Genomic DNA, 21,613 nt, shown 5'->3' with positions numbered 1-21,613 from the left:
GTAATAAGTGAATTCTTACTCTATGAGTTCATGTGAGGCCCGGTTGTTTAAGAGAGCCTGGAACCTCCCCTCCCTTTCTCCAGCTCCCTCTCTTGCCCTGTGATGTGCTGGCTCCCCCTTTGCCTTCTTCCATGATGATAAGTTTTCTGAGGATTCTCCAGAAGTGGATGCTGGCACTGTGTTTCATTACAGCCTGCAGAACCATGAGCCAAAATAAAAGCTCTTTTCTTTATAAATTAACTAGCCTCAGGTATTTATTTATGGCAATGCAAAATGGCCTAATACAGCAATACTATCAGATTTCTGGTTCCCTAGAAATTTCTTATGCATACTAAGTGAAAGAGTGTCTATTCATCATTAGGACAATGACTTATAAAATGGGATGACATATGAATCTCAGAATTCAAAGATTTCTAGAGAGTTTTATGTAATATGTAGGTATACTGATACAGCTTACTCCAATACTGAAAAATTTTTCCACGGTTTAAGGCTTGGGCAAGGGTTGTTTTTTCTTTTTCTTTTTCTTTGAGACAGAGTTTCGCTCTTTTCGCCCAGGCTGGAGTGAAGTGGTGCGATCTTGACTCACTGCAACTTCCAACCACTGGGTTCAAGCAATTTTCCTGCCTCAGCCTCCTCAGTAGCTGGGATTATAGGTGCCTGCCACCACACCCAGCTAATTTTTGTATTGTTAGTACAGACGGGGTTTCATCATGTTGGCCAGGCCTGTCTCGAACACCTGACCTCAGGTGATCCACCCGCTTCGGCCTCCCAAAGTGCTAGGATTACAGGCATGAGCCACCATGCCCAGCCAAGGGTTGTTTTTTCTCCTAGGCTTCTAACGTCCAGCATTGTCATCTTCACTCCTTGGAAACCTTGAATATTTCCTATGCCTGGGTGCTGGGAATATCTAGATAGGCTCTTGGAGGTTCCCAGCAAATCTCTTGGAGATTAGAAGTTTAGGGATGCAGGAAGAGATGCAAGAAGGGCTTCTCCAGAGATGTTTTGGGTGAGGTCCTTCTTGGGATCTCCACGCATTTTCTGGATATTTTCTTAACGTTAGCTCTTTTTTTTTTTTTTTTTTTTTTGAGACGGAGTCTCGCTCTGTCGCCCAGGCTGGAGTGCAGTGGCCGGATCTCAGCTCACTGCAAGCTCTGCCTCCCGGGTTCACGCCATTCTCCTGCCTCAGGCTCCCGAGTAGCTGGGACTACAGGCGCCCGCCACCTCGCCCGGCTAGTTTTTTTTTGTATTTTTTAGTAGAGACGGGGTTTCACCATGTTAGCCAGGATGGTCTCGATCTCCTGACCTCGTGATCCACCTGTCTCGGCCTCCCAAAGTGCTGGGATTACAGGCTTGAGCCACCGCGCCCGGCCAACGTTAGCTCTTTTAGTATTAGAGCTAGAACTATGTCTCAACTATTCTCAGATATGTCTCAAATAATGTCCTTGCTGTTTACTCTTTAGGGAAACAGTCCATTTCTAACCTCATCCCATATCCTTCAATTTTATTTAGAAAAAACCTTCTGGAATAAGATTTCTTTATTTTTGCCCCTTAAACATCTCAGTCTTCTTGGTAAAATGTAATCCTTTCAACTGCTGTCTCCAAGGTCACTCCTACCCGCTCCTCATTCCAGTTGTGGCCATTATCTCATTGTTCTCCTTGCCCAGGTGCCCTTGTCTGTGTGTGGCACCAGCTGGATGAAGCCTTTGACATCTACCCTAGCTAACAGATCTGGATTTCATTTCAAAATAACCATCATTAAGATCTTCCCTGTTTCCACCTCAGCCATGTCCTTCTTCTTGGGTGTTTGGTACTTGGCACTTTCTAGGATCTTAATATGAATTACCTACCTTTCCTCCTTTCATATCCTTTGTTTTACAGAAACCCCATGAGATATGTACAATTGTCTCATTTTTGCAGATGAGATAATAAGCTCAGAATGGTTCAGTAACTTACTCAAGGCCACACAGCTAGCAGGTAGCAGAGGGTTTGAACCCATGACAGTGTATAGCAAACTTATATTTGAGGTAAAAGGAGATATCCTTTCTAGAAGTCATCACTGAGGCAGATGAGTGTGCTTTTTGCTATATTTCCCAACCTTTGGAGTCCTTTGTTATTGATTTCCTGTAACTGCACCATAGTAAATGAGAAATTCAATTCTGTAATATTTGGCTTAAGTGCTATGTATTAGTTTGCTATTGCTACTATAAATAAATCAGACATTTAGTGGTTTAAAACAACACAAATTTATTCTCCTGAAGTATTGGAGGCCAGAAGTCTGATGGGGCTAAAAGCAAAGTATCAACAGAGTTGGTTCTTTCTGTAGGCTCTGAATGGAGAATCTGTTTCCTTGACTTTTTCAGCTTCTAGTGGCCTCCTCTATTCCTTGGCTTATTGCCTGTTCCTCCATCTTCAAAGCATATCACGCCAATCTCCGCTTTCATCATGACATTGCCTATTTTTCTTCCATAATCAAATTCTCTACTTCCTTCTTATAAGGACATTTGTGATTGCATTTAGGGCCACTGAGATAATGCAAGATAACTTCCCCAACTCAAGATTCTTAAATTAATCAGAACGTCAGAGCCCTTTTTGTATATAAGGTAACATTCACAGGTTTCAGAAATTAAGATGTAAAAATCCTTGGGGGTCATTATTTAGCCTAATACATATTCTCAGAGGCGCAATCATTGCACCATCCCCTTCAGCCCTTCTGTTACCCATCAGCAATCACTTCCAGTAAGATATGTCTTTCTTTGCCTGGCTTTCTTGCCCATCTATATTCCTATTATCCTTTATTTGGGCCATAGCAAACACCTTCTCTTCTAACAGTCTGTTGGGTTGTTTGACAAATCTATGCTTTGATATTTTGTGTTCTCTTGGCACCCTCCCCAACTCCCTTCTTCATTTAGCTAACTCTTCACTAGCTTTCAAAGTCCTGCTCTTCCACTCCCTCTTCAAGGAAGCCTTACCTGATCAGGTAGTTTAATTTGAAGGCCTGTCGTTTAAGCCTCTATGGCCAGCTGTGGTTGATGTATGTGTGGTCTTTTAAACTAGATTCCAAGTTCTGTGAGGTCATCAATTAGTGTCTTAGACTAATGGAGAGTCTAGCACTTAGTATGTGATCAATGATGGTTCCTTGAATAACAAAGTTGATAAATTAATAAGTGGAAATTATAGGGACAGAGACTTCAGCTCAACTTTGGGGAGAATTTTATAATAAATTGAACAAAATATACAATGGAGGCCTTTGGGTAATAAGTTTTTAGTAGCTGGAGGATTAGAGTAAGCATTGTCCTGGGAATGCTGTGGGGAACTCAGGTAGGGTGGCTTGGTTTTGGGGATTGTAAGTGGCTATGGGATTTTATGATTCTGTGATATTAGGTAAATAGCCCAAGAATGATCATATGGGGAGAACAGCCAGCACCTTCCACAGGGAGCTGCACATGACAAAGCTCTCAGGATGTTTGTTTTGCACCTCTGTGCCTACTGGGCATGGTTGCTCAGGTCTGTCCAGTTATAGATAACGTAATATAGAGTGGAAATAGAGTGGGGCAGAGTGGTTGACTGAGAGATCAAATGATACTGGGGGAGAGGATGCTTATCGATGTACTTGAAAACATAGCAATGGAAACTATTCAAAATGAAACAAAGAAAAAACTGGGAAAAAATGAACGGCACATTGGTGAACTGCAGAACAATTTCAAAAGGAATAATACACATGTAATTAGAAAAAAGGAAAGGGAAGAACAGAAAAAATATTTGAAGAGATAATGGCCCAAGTTCTTCCAAATTTGAGGAAAACAATAAGCCCACAGATTTAAGAAGTTTAAAAACCCCAAACACAAGATACATGAAGAAAACCACACCAAGGCACATCATAACCTAGTTACTTGAAACAGTGATAAAAAGAAAAATCTGAATATCATCCAGAGGGAAAGGCACATTACATACCATGGAATGAAGATGACAATAAATTTCTTGTTGAAACAATGCTAGCCAGAAGACAGAAAAGCAACATCTTCAAAGTATTGGGGGAAAAAAAGACCCGTAAGCCTAGAATTCTTTACCCAGAGAAAATATCTTTTAAAAAATGAGGGTAAAATAAAGACTTTTTCTAATATGAAATCCAAAGGAAATTCATCATCAGTAGACCTGTTCTATAAGAAATGTTAATGGATGTCTTTCAAGAAGAAAGAAAATGATATCAGACTGAAATCTGGATCTATGCAAAAGCATGAATAGCATCAGAAACAGTAACTACATGGATAGGTATAACAACTATTTCTTAGTTTTAAATCTCTTTGACAAAATGTTAAGTTTTCAAAACAAAAAATAATGAGGAATTATAAAATTTCTTAATGTGTTTAAGTAAAATATGACAACAATAGCACAAGGGCCAGGAGAAGAGAAATGGAAGTTGAACGTTGTAATGTTCTTTTACCATATTTGTGATGATTAATATAACTTGAAGCTTACTAAAAAAATACCTAGAATTTGTTTTACTTAGATATGGTAAGGCATGCAGATATAAAAATTACTATCATGAAGAAAGATTTTGCTCATAGTTACCAAGAAGCAAGAGGCACAGAACACTATGCAGGGGGTGCACATAGAGGGGCACATAGAGAAGCACCAGGACTGGTCAGGAGACGAAGTGAGGGGAAAACATAGACAGGAGCCTTTATTGTTGTTTCTGTGGGAAAGGCAATTCAGGGCAGGAAAGTAGGCTTGGGATTGGCTAGTTTGCATCATTTTAGCAGGTTCTGAAGTGTAAGGGCTGTCTTTAGCTGTCTGGTACCTGGCCCTTCAGTGATTAGGGCAGGGAAATGGTGAATCAGAGTATAAGAGGTTGATAAAGGAGGTGGTTGGAGTTATGAGCTTTGGATTGGTTGGTTTTTGTATGAAAGGTGTAACTCATAGACAAGTTGTTTACTATCTCTAGACATTGGTTTGCTCTGACAGGACAATCTGTCTAGGATCAGTTAGGCCCAGAGGTCAAAACATCAATAAACACAGAAAATAAAAACATAATTAGTACAAAGGCAGGCTGTGGTAAGTTAAACCCTATGTTTTATGAAACTTAAAGCAACCACTAAAATATAACAACAAAGAGTTATACTTAATAATCCAATGAAGGAAATAAAATGGAATAATTAGAAATAATCAATACAAAAGAAAATATTAGAAGAAAAAGGGAACAAAAACAAAAGTACAAATAGAAAATGAACAGTTAGATGATAGATTTAAATCCAACAATAGCAATAATCACATTAAATATAAATAGTCTAAATACTCCAATTAAAAGGCAGAGTTTTTCTGATTGGATAAAAACATAAGAACCAACAATATAGTACTTGTGAGAAACACACTTTAAATATAAACAGATGGATTCAAGAGTATTTACTACAATGATGAATAAAAAAGAAGGGTTAAATATTTATTAAACATCCATCACTCAAACTTCAAGTCTTAGAATAAAGGAAGGTATACAAACCAGACATTGGTATTCTAATATTTATAGTTAATCAATTTAAAAATTTGCTTAACCCAAAAGATTTATCTGGGATATGCCACATATAATTTCTGTGGAAAAATTATAGCAACTCTTTCTTTTAAGAATCAGTTACATTTTACCGAAAGGTTAAAAAATACTTCATCTAACTCTCTGTGTAGCAATGTAGCATAGTTGTTAAGTATCTTAACTTTAGGAACAGACAGGCTTGATTAAAGTCCTAATTTATCACTGAATATTGCTTTTCAGCCTTAAACAAATCTTTCTCTTTTTTTTTTCAAAACAAAAAATAGACCTTTTAATATAAAAAATTTCAAACATACGAAGGAGTAAAGAGATACGATGAACCGCAATATACCCATTACCAAGATTCAACAATTATCAAGAGTTGGGCATATATGCTCTGATTTCCTTCCTTTTCTTTCCTTCCTTTCCCTTCTCATCTTTTCATTTTCCCTTCCTTTCTTCTAAAGTTTTTAAAAGCAAAGCCTCAGACATCATTTGATTTTACTCCTACATACTTCAGAATACATCTCAAAAAATTAGATGTTTCTTACATCACCACAATGCTAACATTATCCCTTACAAATGAGCAATAATTCCACTTAATATTCATTCTGTTATGGACTGAATTGTGTCCTTCCAAAATTCATGTGCTGAAGCCCTTACCCCCAACATGACTGTACTTGGAGGCAGGGCCTTTAAGCAGATAATCAAGGTCAAATGATGTCATAAGGGTGGGGCCCTAATCGGATAGGGTTCTTCTTTTTATTTTTTATTATTATTTTTTATTTTTTACTTTAAGTTCTGGGATACATATGCAGAATGTGCATGTTTGTTACATAGGTATACATGTGCCATGGTGGTTTGCTGCACCCATCAACCTGTCATCTAGGTTTTAAGCCATTAGGACAAATACTTAATGCTCTCCCTCCCCTTGTGCCCCACCCCATGACAGGCCCCAGTGTGTGATGTTCCCCTCACTGTGTCCATGTGTTCTTATTGTTCTACTCCCACTTATGAGTGAGAACATGTGGTGTTTGGTTTTCTGTTCCTGTGTTAGTTTGCTGAGAATGATGGTTTCCAGCTTCATCCATATCTCTGCAAAGGACATGAACTCATTCTTTTTAATAGCTTCATAGTATTCCATGGTGTATATGTGCCACATTTTCATTATCCAATCTATCATTGATGGGCATTTGGGTTGGTTCTAAGTCTTTGCTATTGTAAATAGTGCAGCAGTAAACATAAATATGCATGTGTCTTTACAGTAGAATGATTTATAATCCTTTGGGTGTATACCCAATAATGGGATTGCTGGGTCAAGTGGTATTTCTGTATTAGATCCTTGAGGAATCGCCACACTGTCTTCCACAATGATTGAACTAATTTACACTCCCACCGACAGTGTAAAAGTGTCCCTATTTGTCCACAGCCTCACCAGCATCTATTATTTCCTGACTTTTAAATAATCGCCATTCTAACTGGGGTGAGATGGTATCTCATCATGGTTTTGATTTGCATTTCTCTAATGACCAGTGATGATGAGCTTTTTTTGTTTGTTGGCTGCATACATGTCTTCTTTTGAGAAGTATCTGTTCATATCTTTTGCCCATTTTCTGATTTTTTTTTCCTGTAAATTTGTTTAAGTTCCTTGTAGAATCTGGATATTAACACTTTGTCAGATGGATAGATTGCAAAAATTTTCTCCCATTCTGTAGGTTGCCTGTTCACTCTGATGATAGTTTCTTTTGCTGTGCAGAAGCTCTTTAGTTTAATTAGATCCAATTTGTCAATTTTGGCTTTTGTTGCAATTGCTTTTGGTGTTTTAGTCATGAAGTTTTTGCCCATGCCTACGTCCTGAATGGTATTGCCTAGGTTTTCTTCTAGAGTTTTTATGGCTTTAGGTTTTATGTTAAAGTCATTAATCCATCTTGAGTTAATTTTTGTATGAGTTGTAAGGAAGGGGTCCAGTTTCAGTTTTCTGCATATGGCTAGTCAGTTCTCCCAGCATCATTTATTAAACAGGGAATCCTTTCCGCATTGCTTGTTTTTGTCAGGTTTGTTGAAGATCAGATGGTTGTAGATGTGTGGTCTTGTTTGTGAGTTCTCTGATCTTTTCCATTGGTCTGTGTGTCTGTTTTTGTACCAGTGCCATGCTGTTTTGGATACTGTAGCCTTGTAGTATAGTTTGAAGTCAGGTAGCATGATGCCTCCAGCTTTACTCTTTTTGCTTACGACTGTCTTGGCTATACAGGCTCTTTTTTGGTTCCATAAGAAATTTAAAGTAGTTTTTTTTTTTTTCTAATTCTGTGAAGAAAGTCAGTGGTAGCTTGATGACAATAGCATTGAATCTGTAAATTGCTTTGGGCAGTATGGCCATTTTCATGATATTGATTCTTCCTATCCATGAGCATGGAATATTTTTCCATTTGTTTGTGTCCTTTCTTATTCCCTTGAGCAATGGTTTGTAGTTCTCCTTGAAGAGGTCCTTCACATCCCTTGTAAGTTGTATTCTTAGATATTTTATTCTCTTTGTAGCAATTGAGAGTGGGAGTTCACTTATGATTTGGCTGTCTGCTTGTCTATTATTGGTGTATAGGAATGCTTGTGATTTTTGCACATTGATCTTATATCCTGAGACTTTGCTGAAGTTGCTTATCAGCGTAAGGAGTTTTTGGGCTGTGACGATGGGGTTTTCTATATATACAATCATGTTATCTGCAAACAGAGACAATTTGACTTCCTGTCTTCCTATTTGAATATGCTTCATTTCTTTCTCTTGTGATTGCCCTGGCCAGAACTTCCAATACTATGTTGAATAGAAGTGGTGAGAGACGGCATCCTTGGCCTGTGCTAGTTTTCAAAGGAAATGCTTTCAGCTTTTGCCCATTCAGCATGATATTGGCTATGGGTTTTTCCTAAATAGCTTTTATTATTTTGAGATATGTTCCTCAATACCTAGTTTGAGTGTTTTTAGCATGAAGAGGTATTGAATTTTATCAAAGATCTTTTCTGCATCTATTGAGATAATCATGTGGTTTTTGTCGTTGGTTCTGTTTATGTGATGGATTACATTTATTGATTTGCGAATGTTGAACCAGCCTTGCATCCTAGGGATGAAGCTGACTTGATCATGGTGGATAAGCTTTTTGATGTGCTGCTGGATTCGGTTTGCCAGTATTTTATTAAGGGTTTTCACATTGATGTTTATCAGGGATATTGGCCTGAAATTTTCTTTTTTTGTTGTGTCTCTGCCAGGTTTTGGTATCAGGATGATGCCAGCCTCAGAAAATGAGTTAGGGAGAAGTCCGCCTTTTTCCATTATTTGAAATAGTTTCAGAAGGAATGGTACCAGCTCCTCTTTATACCTCTGGTAGAATTCGGCTGTGAATTTGTCTGGTCCTGGGCTTTTTTTATTTGGTAGGCTATTAATTACTGCCTCAATTTCAGAACTTGTTATTGGTCTATTCAGGGATTTGACTTCTTCCTGGTTTAGTCTTGGGAGGGTGTATGTGTCCAGAAATTTATCCATTTCTTCTAGATTTTCTAGTTTATTTGCATAGAGGTTTTTATAGTATTCTCTGATGGTAGTTTGTATTTCAGTGGGATCAGTGGTGATATCCCCTTTGTCATTTTTTTATTGCATCTATTTGATTCTTCTCTCTTTTCTTCTTTATTTGTCTAGCTAGCAGTCTGTCTATTTTGTCAATCTTTTCAAAAAACCAGCTCCTGGATTCACTGGTTTTTTGAAGGATTTTTTGTGTCTGTATCTCCTTCAGTTCTGCTCTGATCATAGTTATTTCTTGTCTTCTGCTAGAGTTTGAATTTGTTTGCTCTTGCTTCTATAGTTCTTTTTGTTGTGATGTTGGGTGCTGATTTAAGATCTTTCCAGCTTTCTGTTGTGGGCATTTAATGCTATAAATTTCCCCTTAACACTGCTTTAGCTGTGTCCCAGTGATTCTGGCATGTTGTCTCTTTGTTCTCATTGGTTTCAAGGAACTTCTTGAGTTCTGCCTTAATTTCGTTATTTACCCAGTAGTCATTTAGGAGCAGGTTGTTCAGTTTCCATGTAGTTGTGTGGTTTTGAGTGAGTTCCTTAATCCTGAATTCTAATTTGATTGCACTTGGTCTGAGAGACTGTTATGATTTCCATTCTTTTGCATTTACTGAGGAGTGTTTTACTTCTAATTATTTGGTCAATTTTAGAATATGTGCTATGTGGTGCTGAGAAGAATGTATATTCTGTTGATTTTGGGTGGAGAGTTCTGTAGATGTCTATTAGGTCCTCTTGGTCCAGACCTGAGTTCAAGTCCTGAATATCCTTGTTAATCTTCTGTCTCATTGATCTGTCTAATATTGACAATGGGGTGTTAAAGTCTCCCATTATTATGGTGTGGGAGTCTAAGTCTCTTTGTAGGTCTCTAAGAACTTGTTTTATGAATCTGGGTGCTCCTGTATTGGGTGCATATATATTTATGATAGTTAGCTCTTCTTGCTGCATTGATCCCTTTAGCATTACGTAACGTCCTTCTTTGTTTTGATGCTTGTTGGTTTAAAGTCTGTTTTATCAGAGACTAGGATAGCAACCCCTACCTTTTTTGCTTTCCATTTGCTTGGTAAATATCCCTCAATCTCTTTATTTTGAGCCTATGTGTGTCTTTATATGTGAGATGAGTCTTCTGAATACAGCACACCGATGGGTCTTGAGTCTTTATCCAATCTGGCAGTCTGTGTCTTTTAATTGGGAAATTTAGCCCATTTACATTTAAGGTTAATATTGTTATGTGTGAATTTAATCCTGTCATCATGATGCTAGCTGGTTATTTTGCACATTAGTTAATGCAGTTTTTTCATAGTGTCATTGATCTTTTTATTTTGGTGTGTTTTTGCAGTGGCTGTTACCAGTTTCTCCTTTCCATACTTAGTGCTTCCTTCAGGAGCTCTTGTAAGGCAGGCCTGGTGGTGACAAAAATCCCTCAGCATTTGCTTGTCTGGAAAGGATTTAATTTCTCCTTTATGTATGAAGCTTAGTTTGGCTAGATATGAAATTTTACATTGAAAATTCTTTCTTTAAGAGTGTTGAATATTGGCCCCCATTCTCTACTGGCTTGTAGGGTTTCTGCAGAGAGCTACTGTTAATCTGATGGGCTTCCCTTTGTAGGTAACCTGACCTTTCTCTGTGACTGCCCTTAACATTTTTTCCTTGTTTCAGCCTTGGAGAATCTGATGATTATGTGTCTTGGGGTTGTATCTTAGTGGTGTTCTCTGTATTTCCTGAATTTGAATGTTGGCCTGTCTTGCTAGGTTGGGGAAATTCTCCTGGATAATATCCTGGAATGTGGTTTCCAACGTTATTCCATTCTCCCTGTCACTTTCAGGTACACCAATCAATCATAGGTTTGGTATTTTCTCATAGTCCTATATTTCTGGGAGGCTTTGTTCGTTCCTTTTCATTCTTTTTTCTCTAATCTTGTCTACATGCATTATTTCAGTAAGTTGATTCTCAATCTCTGATACGCTTTCTTCCACTTGATTGATTTGGCTATTGATACTTGTGTATGCTTCACGAAGTTCTTATGCTATGTTTTTCAGCTCCATCAAGTCATTTATGTTCCTCTCTAAACTGGTTATTCTAGTTATCAGTTCCTGTAACCTTTTATCAAGGTTCTTAGCTTCCTTGTATTGTGTTAGAACATGCTGTTTTAGCTCAGAGGAGTTTGTTATTACCCACCTTCTGAAGCCTACTTCTCTCAATTTGTCAATCTCATTCTCTATCCAGTTTTGTGCCCTTGCTGGAGAGGAGTTGTGATCATTTGGAGGAGAAGAGGCATTCTGGTTTTTGGAATTTTCAGCATTTTGGGGCTGTTTTTTCCTCATCTTTGTGGATTTATCTACCTTTGATCTTTGAGGCTGATGACTTTTGGATGGGGTTTTTATGTCGGGGTCCTTTATGCTGATGTTGATGTTATTTTTTTCTGTTTGTTAGTTTTTCTTCTAACAGTCAGGCCCCTCTTCTGCAGGTCTGCTGCAGTTTGCTGGAGGTCCGCTCCACACCCTGTTTGCCTGAGTATTACCAGTGGAGGCTGCAGAACAGTAAAGATTGCTGCCTGCTCCTTCCTCTGGAAGCTTTGTCCCAGAGGGGCACCAGCCTGATGCCAGCCAGAGCTCTCCTGTATGTGGTGAGTTTGACCCCTGTTGGGAGCTTTCTCCCAGTCAGGAGGCACGGGGGTCAGGGACCCACTTGAGGAGGCAGTCTGTCAGCAGCGTGTGAGTGCTGTTCTGGGAGAATCCTCCTTGTCAGGATCAGCTGCTCTCTTCAGAGCTGGCAGGTAGGAAAGTTGAAGTCCACTGAAGTTGTGCCCACCACCGCCCCTTCTCCCAGGGAAGATAGACGTTTTATCTATAAGCTCCTGACTGAGGCTGCTGCCATTTTTTCAGAGATGCCTTGTCCAGTGAGGAGGAATCTAGAGAAGCAATCTGGCTACAGCTGCTTTGCCATGCTATGGTGAATTCTGTCCAGTCCAAACCTCCTAGCCTTCTTAGTACTGTCAGAGGAAAACCGCCTAGTAAAGCCTCAGTAATGGCAGACGCCTCTCCCCCAACCAAGCTGAATCATCCCAGGTCAACTTCAGACTGCTGTGCTGGCAGTGAGAATTTCAAGTCAGTGGTTCTTAGCTTGCTGGGCTCTGTGGAAGTGGGACTCACTGAGCGAGACCACTTGGCTCCCTGGCTTTAGCTGTCTTTCCACGGAAGTGAACAGTTCTGTCTTGCTGGGGTTCCAGATACCACTGGGGTATGAAAAAGACTCCTGCGTCTAGCTTGGTGTCTGCCCAAACAGTCGCCCAGTATTGTGTTTGAAACCCAGGGCCTTGGTGGTGTAGGCACATGAAGGAGTCTCCTGATCTGTGGATTGCAAAAACCGTGGGAAAAGCGTAGTATCTGGGCTGGGTATCATAGTCCCTCGCGGCTCTCCTTGGCTAAGGGAGGAAGGTCCCCTGGCTCCTTGCACTTCCTGGGTGAAGTGATGCTCTACCCTGCTTCTGCTCACCCTCCGTGAGCTGCATCCACTGCCTAATCAGTCCCAATGAGATGAACTGGCTACCCCAGTTGAAAATGCTGAAATCACCCCCTCTTCCGTGTTGGTCTCACTGAGAGCTGCAGACCAGAGCTGTTCCTATTCGGCCATCTTGCCACATTCCCCCGTGGCTGCTTGACAAATATTTCTAAGGCTTATTTTCCTTATATGAGAAATGAGAATGATAATAGTAACTACCTCATAAGATTTTTATGAGGATGAATTGAGATAATGCATGAAATTTCTTGGCATAGAGTAACTACTCAACCAATATTTGATATTATCTAGTCATTAAATCATCAAAAATGATGCTGACATTTCTGTGAGAGCATTCTGTAAAAGAAAAAAGTTAACGATTCAAGGAATTGAAAGAAATCTTTGGAACTTCAGTGGTTGGTGTTATTATGTATACTACGTGAACACAAAATTCGGGCTGCTTTCATTTTGGAATTTTCATATAACTCAAGCTAGTAAAAATTACCAGCATGAGACTCCTTCTACTAGAGAAAAGAAGAAGGAAAAGTAAAGGGGACTTTGTCTTTCACCTTAGGTACCAGCTCAGCCACAGGTGGGTAGAGCATCAGGTGGGTTCTTGGGGTCCCTGATTCCAGGACTTGGCTCATGGATGGCATTGCTGGACCTGCCTTGGGCCAGAGGGGAGCCCAGTGCCCTAAATGGTGAGTCCCAGGCCAGGCAGCATTCACCACGAGCTGACCGAAGAGCTCTAGGACCTTAAAGGAATATGGATGGTAGCTGGCAGTAATCACGGTGGGTCTGTAGTGTTGGTGGCAATGGGAAAAGGCTCCTCTGCTTTTGAAAAGGGGAGGAAAGAGTTTGAAGCACTGCATCTTGTGGTTTGAGTGACAAGTTAGCTGCAGGACAATAGAATACCAGGTAGACTTCTAAAACTTTTTGACGCTAGTCCCTGGCTCCTGGATGGCACCTCTGCACCCATGTGTGGCTTGGGGGAACTTGCCACCCTCAAGGGAACACAGGCCTGGATGGTTTTGCCACCTGCTGATTGTAGAGGCCCAGGGCCTTGAGTGAACATAGGCTGTGGCACGGAGTGGTTACAGCAGGCCTTGGACAAGACCCTGTGCTGTGCTAACTTCAGGTCTGATTCAGCTCAGTCTTGTGTCAGTGGCCACAAAGGTACTTGTGTCATTCCATCCCCAGCTCTAGGTGACTCAGAACACATAGAGAGAGACTTTGTATGTTTAGGAGAAAGTAAGGGAAGAGAACAAGAGTCTCTGCCCAGTAATAAAGAGAATTCTTCTGGATCTCATCCAAGACCATCAAGGCAGAACCTCTACGAGTCTGCAAAAACCAAAGTAGTACTGTGCTTGGGATGCCTCCTAAAGCAGATACAGCTGAGATAACAACATCCAAGTTCTTTCCAATATCTGGAAAGCTTTCACAAGAAGGACAGGTGCAAACCAGCCCAGACTGAGAAGACTACAATAAATACCTAACTCTTCAATGCCCAGACACAAATGAACATCTACAAGCATTAAGGCCATCCAGGAAAACATGACCTCATCAAATGAGCTAAGTAAGAAACTAAGGACCAATCCTGGAGAAACAGAGTTATGTGACCTTTCATACAGAGAATTTAAAATAGCTTTTTTGAAGAAACTCAAAGAAATTCAAGACAGCACAGAGAAGAAGTTCAGAATTCTATCAGACAAATTTAACAAAGGAATTGAAATAATTAAACAGAATCAAGTGGAAATACTGGAGCTGAAAAATGCAACTGGTATACTGTAGAATGTATCAGAGTCTCTTAATAGCAGAATTGATCAAGCAGAAGAAAGAATTAGTGAGCTGAAGACAGACAGGCTATTTGAAAGTACACGGTAAGAGGAGACAAAAGAAAAAAGGATGAAAAACAATGAAGCATGCCTAAGGGAACTAGAAAATAGCCTCAAAAGAGCAAATCTAAGAATTATTGGGCTTAAAGAGGAGGTACAGGAAGAGATAGGGGTAGAAAGTTTATTCAAAGGGATAATAGAGAATTTCCCAAACCTAGAGAAAGATGTAAATATCCAAGCCCAGGAAGATTATAGAACACCGAACAGATTTAACCCAAAGAAGACTACCTCAAGGCATTTCATAATCAAACTCCCAAAGGTTAAGGATAAAGAAAGAATCCAAAAAGCAGCAAGAAAATAAAGTAAATAACATATAATGGGGCTCCAATGCATTTGGCAGCAGACTTTACAATGGAAACCTTATAGGTCATGAGTGAGTGGCATGGCATATTTAAAGTGCTGAGCAGGGGGGTGGGGGAGCCTTTTACCCTGGAATAGTATATCTGGTGAGAATATCCCTCAAACATGGTGGAGAAATAAAGATTTTCCCAAATGAACAAAAGCTGAGGGATTTTATCAATACCAGACCTGTCCTACAAGAAACGCTAAAGGGAATTCTTCAATCAGAAAGTAAAAGATGTTAATGAGCAATATGTAATCACCTGAAGGCCCAAACTCACTGGTAACAGTAAGTACACAGAAAAACACAAAATATTATAATGTGGATTGTGGTGTATAAACTATTTTTAAGTAGAAAGACAAAAAGATGAGCAAGTCAAAAATAATAACTACAACACCTTTTCAAGACACAGACAGTATAATAAGGTATAAATAGAAACAACAAAAAGTTAAAAAGTGGGGGTAATGAAGTTAAGATACAGAGTTTTACTTAGATTTCTTTTTGCCTGTTTATTTCTTGCTTATGCAAGCAGTGTTACATTGTTTCAGCTTAAAATAATGGGGTATAAAATAGTATTTGTAAGCTGCATGGTAAGAACAAACCAAGAAACACACAATGGATACACAAAAAATAAAAAACAAGAAACTCAGTCATATAACCAGAGAAAATCACCTTCACTAAAAGGAAGACAGGAAGAAAAGAAGAAAGAGAAGACCGTAAAACAAATAAAACTGCAGGAGTAAGTCCTTACTTTTTTTTTTTTTTTTTTTTTGACGTGGAGTCTTGCTCTGTGCCCCAGGCTGGAGTGCAGTGGCGCGATCTCGGCTCACTGCAAGCTCCGCTCCCCCGGGTTCACGCCATTCTCCTGCCTCAGCCTCCCGAGTAGCTGGGACTACAGGCGCCCGCCACCTCGCCCGGCTAATTTTCTTGTATTTTTAGTAGAGACGGGGTTTCACCGTGTTAGCCAGGATGGTCTCGATCTCCTGACCTCATGATCCGCCCGTCTCGGCCTCCCAAAGTGCTGGGATTACAGGCTTGAGCCACCGCGCCCGGCCAGTAAGTCCTTACTTATCAGTAATGACATTGAATGTAAATAGACTAAATTATCCAATCAAAAGACATAGAGTGGCAGAATGGATTAAAAAAATAAGACCTGATGATCTGTTGCCCACAAGAAACACATTTCACTTGTAAAGACACACAAAGATGAAAAAGAAAGGCATGGAAAAAGCTATTCCATGCCAATGGAAACCAAAAAAGAACAGGAGTAGCTATACTTATTTCAGACAAAATAGATTTCAAGACAACAACAGCAAGAAAAGACAAAGAAGGTCACTCACTATATGATGATAAAGGGGTCAATTCAGCAAGAGGCTATAATGATTGTAAATATATATGCAGCCAACACAGGAACACAGAGATATATAAAGCAAATAATATTAGAGCTAAAGGGAGAGAGAGGCCCCAATACAATAGATTTCAACACTCCACTTTCAGCATTGGAAAGATCTCCCAGACAGAAAATCAACACAGAAACATCAGACTTAATCTGCGCTATAGACCATATAGACCTAATAAATATTTAGGGAACATTTCATCCAATGGTTGCAGAATACACATTCTTTTCGTCAGCACATGGACCATTCTCAAGGATAGACTATATGTTAGGTTACAAAACAAATGTTAAACCATTTTTTAAAAAATTGAAATAATACCAAACATCTTCTCTGACCACAAAGGAATAAAAACAAAAATAAGAGGAATGTTGGAAAATATACAAATACATGATAATTAAACAATATGCTCCTGAATGACCAGTAGGTCAATGAAGAAATTAAGAAGAAAATGGAAACTTTTTTGACACAAATGAAATGGAAACACAACACACAACATACCACAACCTGTGGGATACAGTGAAAGCAGTACTAAGAGGGAAATATCTAGCTGTTGTAAGTGCCTATGTCAAAAAAGAAGGAAAACTTCAAATAAACAACCTAAAAATGCATCTTAAAGAACTAGAAAAGCAACAGCAAACCAAACCCCAAATTAGTAGAATAAATAATAAAGATCAGAGCAGGAATAAATAAATTTGAAATAAAGAAAACAATACAAAAGGTCAATGAAAGAAACAGTTGGTTTTGGGGAAAGATAAAATTGACAAATCTTTAACCAGACTAACAAAGAAAAAAAAGGGAGAAGACTTAAATAATCAAAATCAGAGATAAAAAGGACACATTACAATTGATACCACACAAATTTCAACGATCATTAGTGGCTACTATGGGTAACTGTATGCCCACAAATGGGAAAATCTACAGGAAATGGATAAATTCCTAGGCACATACAGTCTACCAAGATTGAACCATGAAGAAATCCAAAACCTGAACAGACCAATAACAAATAAAAAGATCAAAGCAATTAAAAAAAAAAAATACATCTCCCGGGAAAGAAAAGCCCAGGGCCTGATTGGCTTCACTGTTGAATTCTACCAAACATTTAAAGAAGAACTAATACCAATCCTACTCAAACGATTCCCAAAAATAGAGGAGGACAGAATACTTCCAAACTCATTCTAGGAAGCTACTAATTACCCCGATAGCAAAACCAGACAAAGACATATCAAAGGAAAAAAAAAAAAAACCAAAAAACTCCGATGAATATTGATGCAAAAGTTTTCAACAAAATACTGGAAAAAACGAATTAAACAACACTTTAAAAACAGCATTGATTATGACCAAGTGGAATTTATTCCTGGGATGCAAGGATAGTTCAACATATGGAAATCAACCAGTGTGGTACAGCATATCAGCAGAATGAAGGACAAAAATCACACAGTCACTTCAATTGATGCTGAAAATGCATTTGATAAAATTCTGTATTCCTTTATAATAAAAACCTTCAAAAAACTGTTTATAGAATGAACATACCTCGACATAATAAAAGCTGTAGACAGACCCACAGCTAGTATTATAGTGAATGGGGAAGAACTGAAAGCCTTTTCTCTAAGAAGTGGAACATGAGAAGGATGCCCACTTTCACCACTGTCATCCAATGTAGTAGTGAAAGTCCTAGCTAGCACAATCAGAGAAGAGAAAGAAATAAAGGACATTCAAATTAGAAAGAAATAAGTCAAATTATTCTTGTTTGTAGATGAGATGATCTTACATTTAGAAAATCTTAAAGACTCCACCAAAGAACTATCAGAACTGTCAAATTAAATAAAGTCGCAGGATAAAAAAAGAATATACAAAAGTCAGTAGCATTTCTATATGCCAAAAGTGAACAATTTAAAAAAGAAATAAAGAACGTAATCCCACTTATAATAGCCACAAATAAAATTAAATACCTGGGACTTAACCAAAGAAGTGAAATATCTCTGTAATAAAAACTGTAAAACACTGTTGAAATAAATTGAAGAGGATACCAAAAAAAGGTAAGTTATTCCATGTTGATGGACTGTAAGAATCAATATTGTTAAAATGTCTGTATTACCCAAAGCAATCTACAAATTTGCTGAATCTACAGATTCAATTAAATCCCTATCAAAATATGAATGACGTTCTTCAGAGAAACAGAGAAAACAATCCTAAAATTTATATGGGACCACAAAAGACCAAGGGTAGCCAAAGCTATCCTGAGTGAAAAGTACAAAACTGGAGAAATTATATTACCTGACTTCAAATTATACTACAGAGCTATAGTCACCAAAGCAGCATGGTACTGGCATAAAAATAGACACATAGATCAATGAAACAGAATAGAGAGCCCAGAAACAAATCCATGCACCTACAGTGAACTCATTTTTGACAAAGTTGTCAAGAGCATACACTGGGGAAAAGGCAATCTCTTCAATAAATGGTTCTGGGAAAACTGGATATCCATATGCAGAAGAATCACCCCAGTCTCTCCCCACATACAAAAATCAAATCAAAATGGATTAAAGACTTAAATCTAATACCTCAACCTATGAAACTACTGCAAGAAAATATTGGGGAAAGTCTACATGACACTGGTCTGGGCAAAAATTTATTGAGCAATCGCCACAAGCACAGGCAAAAAAGCAAAAATAAACAAATGGCATCACATCAAGTAAAAATCTTCTGCACAGTAAAGGAAACACTCACCAAAGTGAAAAGACAACTACAGAATGGGAGAAAATATTTGTAAACTAACCCTCTGACAAAGGATTAATAACCAGAATATATAAAGGGCTCAAACAATTATACAGGATAATTCCTCATAATCCTTTCAATAAATGGGCAAAAGATTTGAACAGACATTTCTCAAAAGAAGACATAGAAATGGTAAACAGGCATATAAAACTTGCTCAACATCATTGATCATCAGAGAAATGCAAATTAAAACTAAAATAAGATATCATGTCACCCCAGTTACAATGACTTATATGCAAAAGACAGGCAATTACAAATGCTGGCAAGGATGTGGAGAAAAAAGAACTCTCATATGCTGTTGGTGGGAATGTAAATTAGTACAACCACTATAAAGAACAGTTTGGAGGTTCCTCAAAAACTAAAAATACAGTTACCATATGATCCAGCAATCCCACTGCTGGGCATGTACCCAAAAGAAAGGAAATCAGTATATGGTGAAAGGTAGGTGAGGAACAGAAAACCAAATACCACATGCTCTCACTTAAAAGTGGGAGCTAAACATTGGGTACACATGCACACAAAAATGGGAGCAGTAGATACTGGGGACGACTAGAAAGGGGAGGGGAAAGGAGACATGGGCTGAAAAACTACCTATTGGGTAATATGCTCACTATCTGAGTGATGGGATTATTTGTACCCTAAACCTCAACATCACACAATATACCCATGTAACAAACCTGCACAAGTACCCTCTCATTCTTCTGCACATGGCTCGCCAGTTATCCCGGCACAATTTGTTGAATAGGGAGTCCTTTCCCCATTGCCTGTTTTTGTCGACGTTTTTGAAGATCAGATGGCTGTAGGTGTGTTGTGTGGCTTTATTTCTGGGTTCTCTATTCTGTTCCCTTGGTCTGTGTGTCTGTTTTTGTAACAGTACCATGCGGCTTTGCTTACTGTAGCATTGTAGTATTTTTTAAGCTGGGTAGTGATACCTCTGGCTTTGTTCTTTTTGCTTAGAATTAATTGATTTGGCTATTTGGGCTCTTTTTTAGTTCCATTAGAATTTTAGAGTAGTTTTTTCTATTTCTGTGAAAAATGATGTTGGTAGTTTGACAGGAATAGCATTGAACCTGTAGATCACTTTGCACAGTATGGCCATATTAATGATATTGATTCTTCTAATCAATCCATGCGCCTGGAATGTTTTTCCATTTGTTTGTGTCATCTATGATTTCTTGCAGCTGTATTTCGTAGTTCTCCTTGCCAGTATGCTCTTGGGTTTGTTCATAGCATATGTTACACTTTATTCCTTTACTTGTTTACTTGCCTGTACATTTCATGACAGTAGAAACCTCATCTATCATATCTATCTTTGTTTTTCCAGCTCTTAGGACAGTGCCTGGAATCCAGAAGTGGGATCAATAAATATTGCTGAAAGAATGAAAGCCTTGAGGCAGGCAGAGCCTGTTTCTCTGCTGAAATAAACTAGCAAGAGCAGCCTCATCCTGTGGCCGTCAAAGCGTTGTCCAGAAGGGGGCGGGAGAGACAGTGTTTTAAAGGCCAGGGCTGCTGGAGGGTCCCCACTCCTTCACTGAAAGGATTCCTGTTATAGTGGTTGGCTCAGGAACTAAAATTTCAACTGATGTAATGTGGTGTGACAATAGTATAAACTGGTTATCTTGCAAGTGTGTGATTTGAGGGTGGGTGGGCAAGAACATCAACTTCTTTTTCACATTTTTGTATTGATTAAAATTTGCAACAACTATATAATATCTTATGAAAAATGTAAATGGAAGCTTAAACATGTTTAAAAATATGAAATGTAATTTGGCTGGGAAGTAATGCAACATGATTAATTTCCGAATGTGGTTTTCAATGGCCCCAAGAGATTTTGCTTCAAGCATAAAATATTTCCTTGAGCAGATTCAGACTACTTTAAAAACTTTGCTCTATTTTTGTTTCTCTTCCTAATCTTCCATTCTATAGAATTCCATTTTATGAAGTTATAAAGGGTCATATGCTCCTGTGGTGTGGGACATGACTGCTTAAATATCCAAGAACTGTACGCAGCACAGATTTCCTTAGAAGGCTTAGAAGACCCAGAAACAACGGTTACAACTTTGTTGCTAGTTTCTGTTGTATGGCTTTTTTTCTTTATTGCCTTCTACCCCCATTGTTTTATATGAATGTTTAAATATTTTATATGAATATTTTTCATATATGGAGGCTTTTATTTTTTATTTTTTATTTTATTTTATTTTTTTTTTGAGACAGAGTCTTGCTCTGTAGCCCGGGCTGGAGTGCAGTGGCCGGATCTCAGCTCACTGCAAGCTCCGCCTCCCGGGTTTACACCATTCTCCTGCCTCAGCCTCCGGAGTAGCTGGGACTACAGGCGCCCGCCACCTCGCCCGGCTAGTTTTTTGTATTTTTAGTAGAGACGGGGTTTCACGGTGTTAGCCAGGATGGTCTCGATCTCCTGACCTCGTGATCCGCCCGTCTCGGCCTCCCAAAGCCATTCAAAAATGCACTTTCGAAGTCCATGATATTCTCCGTATTATTAAAACTTTCTTCGATTATTGTTAAGCAGTCAGCTACTAACATTAAGTCTTTTGCACTCCTATATATAGTTAAATGAGAAGAATGCTTGAAATCTTAATTTGAGCAGTAAGGGGTGGATTTTATGGGATAGAATGTCATACT

General features: G+C 38.8%; 2 protein-coding genes across 2 annotated transcripts in view; one reads left to right on the top strand and one right to left on the bottom strand.

Annotated features, from left to right (window-relative positions):
- The window catches only part of PATE2 (prostate and testis expressed 2), a 108,610-nt gene that overhangs the window by 36,156 nt on the left and 50,841 nt on the right, over positions 1-21,613 (top strand). The gene's annotated exons all lie outside the window — the stretch shown is intronic.
- DDX25 (DEAD-box helicase 25) overlaps positions 1-21,613 on the bottom strand; it is a 100,637-nt gene that overhangs the window by 67,464 nt on the left and 11,560 nt on the right. The gene's annotated exons all lie outside the window — the stretch shown is intronic.

This window comes from Macaca thibetana, chromosome 14 (genome assembly GCF_024542745.1).
Source record: "Macaca thibetana thibetana isolate TM-01 chromosome 14, ASM2454274v1, whole genome shotgun sequence".
Taxonomy (NCBI): Eukaryota; Metazoa; Chordata; class Mammalia; order Primates; family Cercopithecidae; genus Macaca; species Macaca thibetana.
Note: the sequence above shows the minus strand (reverse complement) of the source record. Positions and strands in the feature narration are given on the sequence as shown.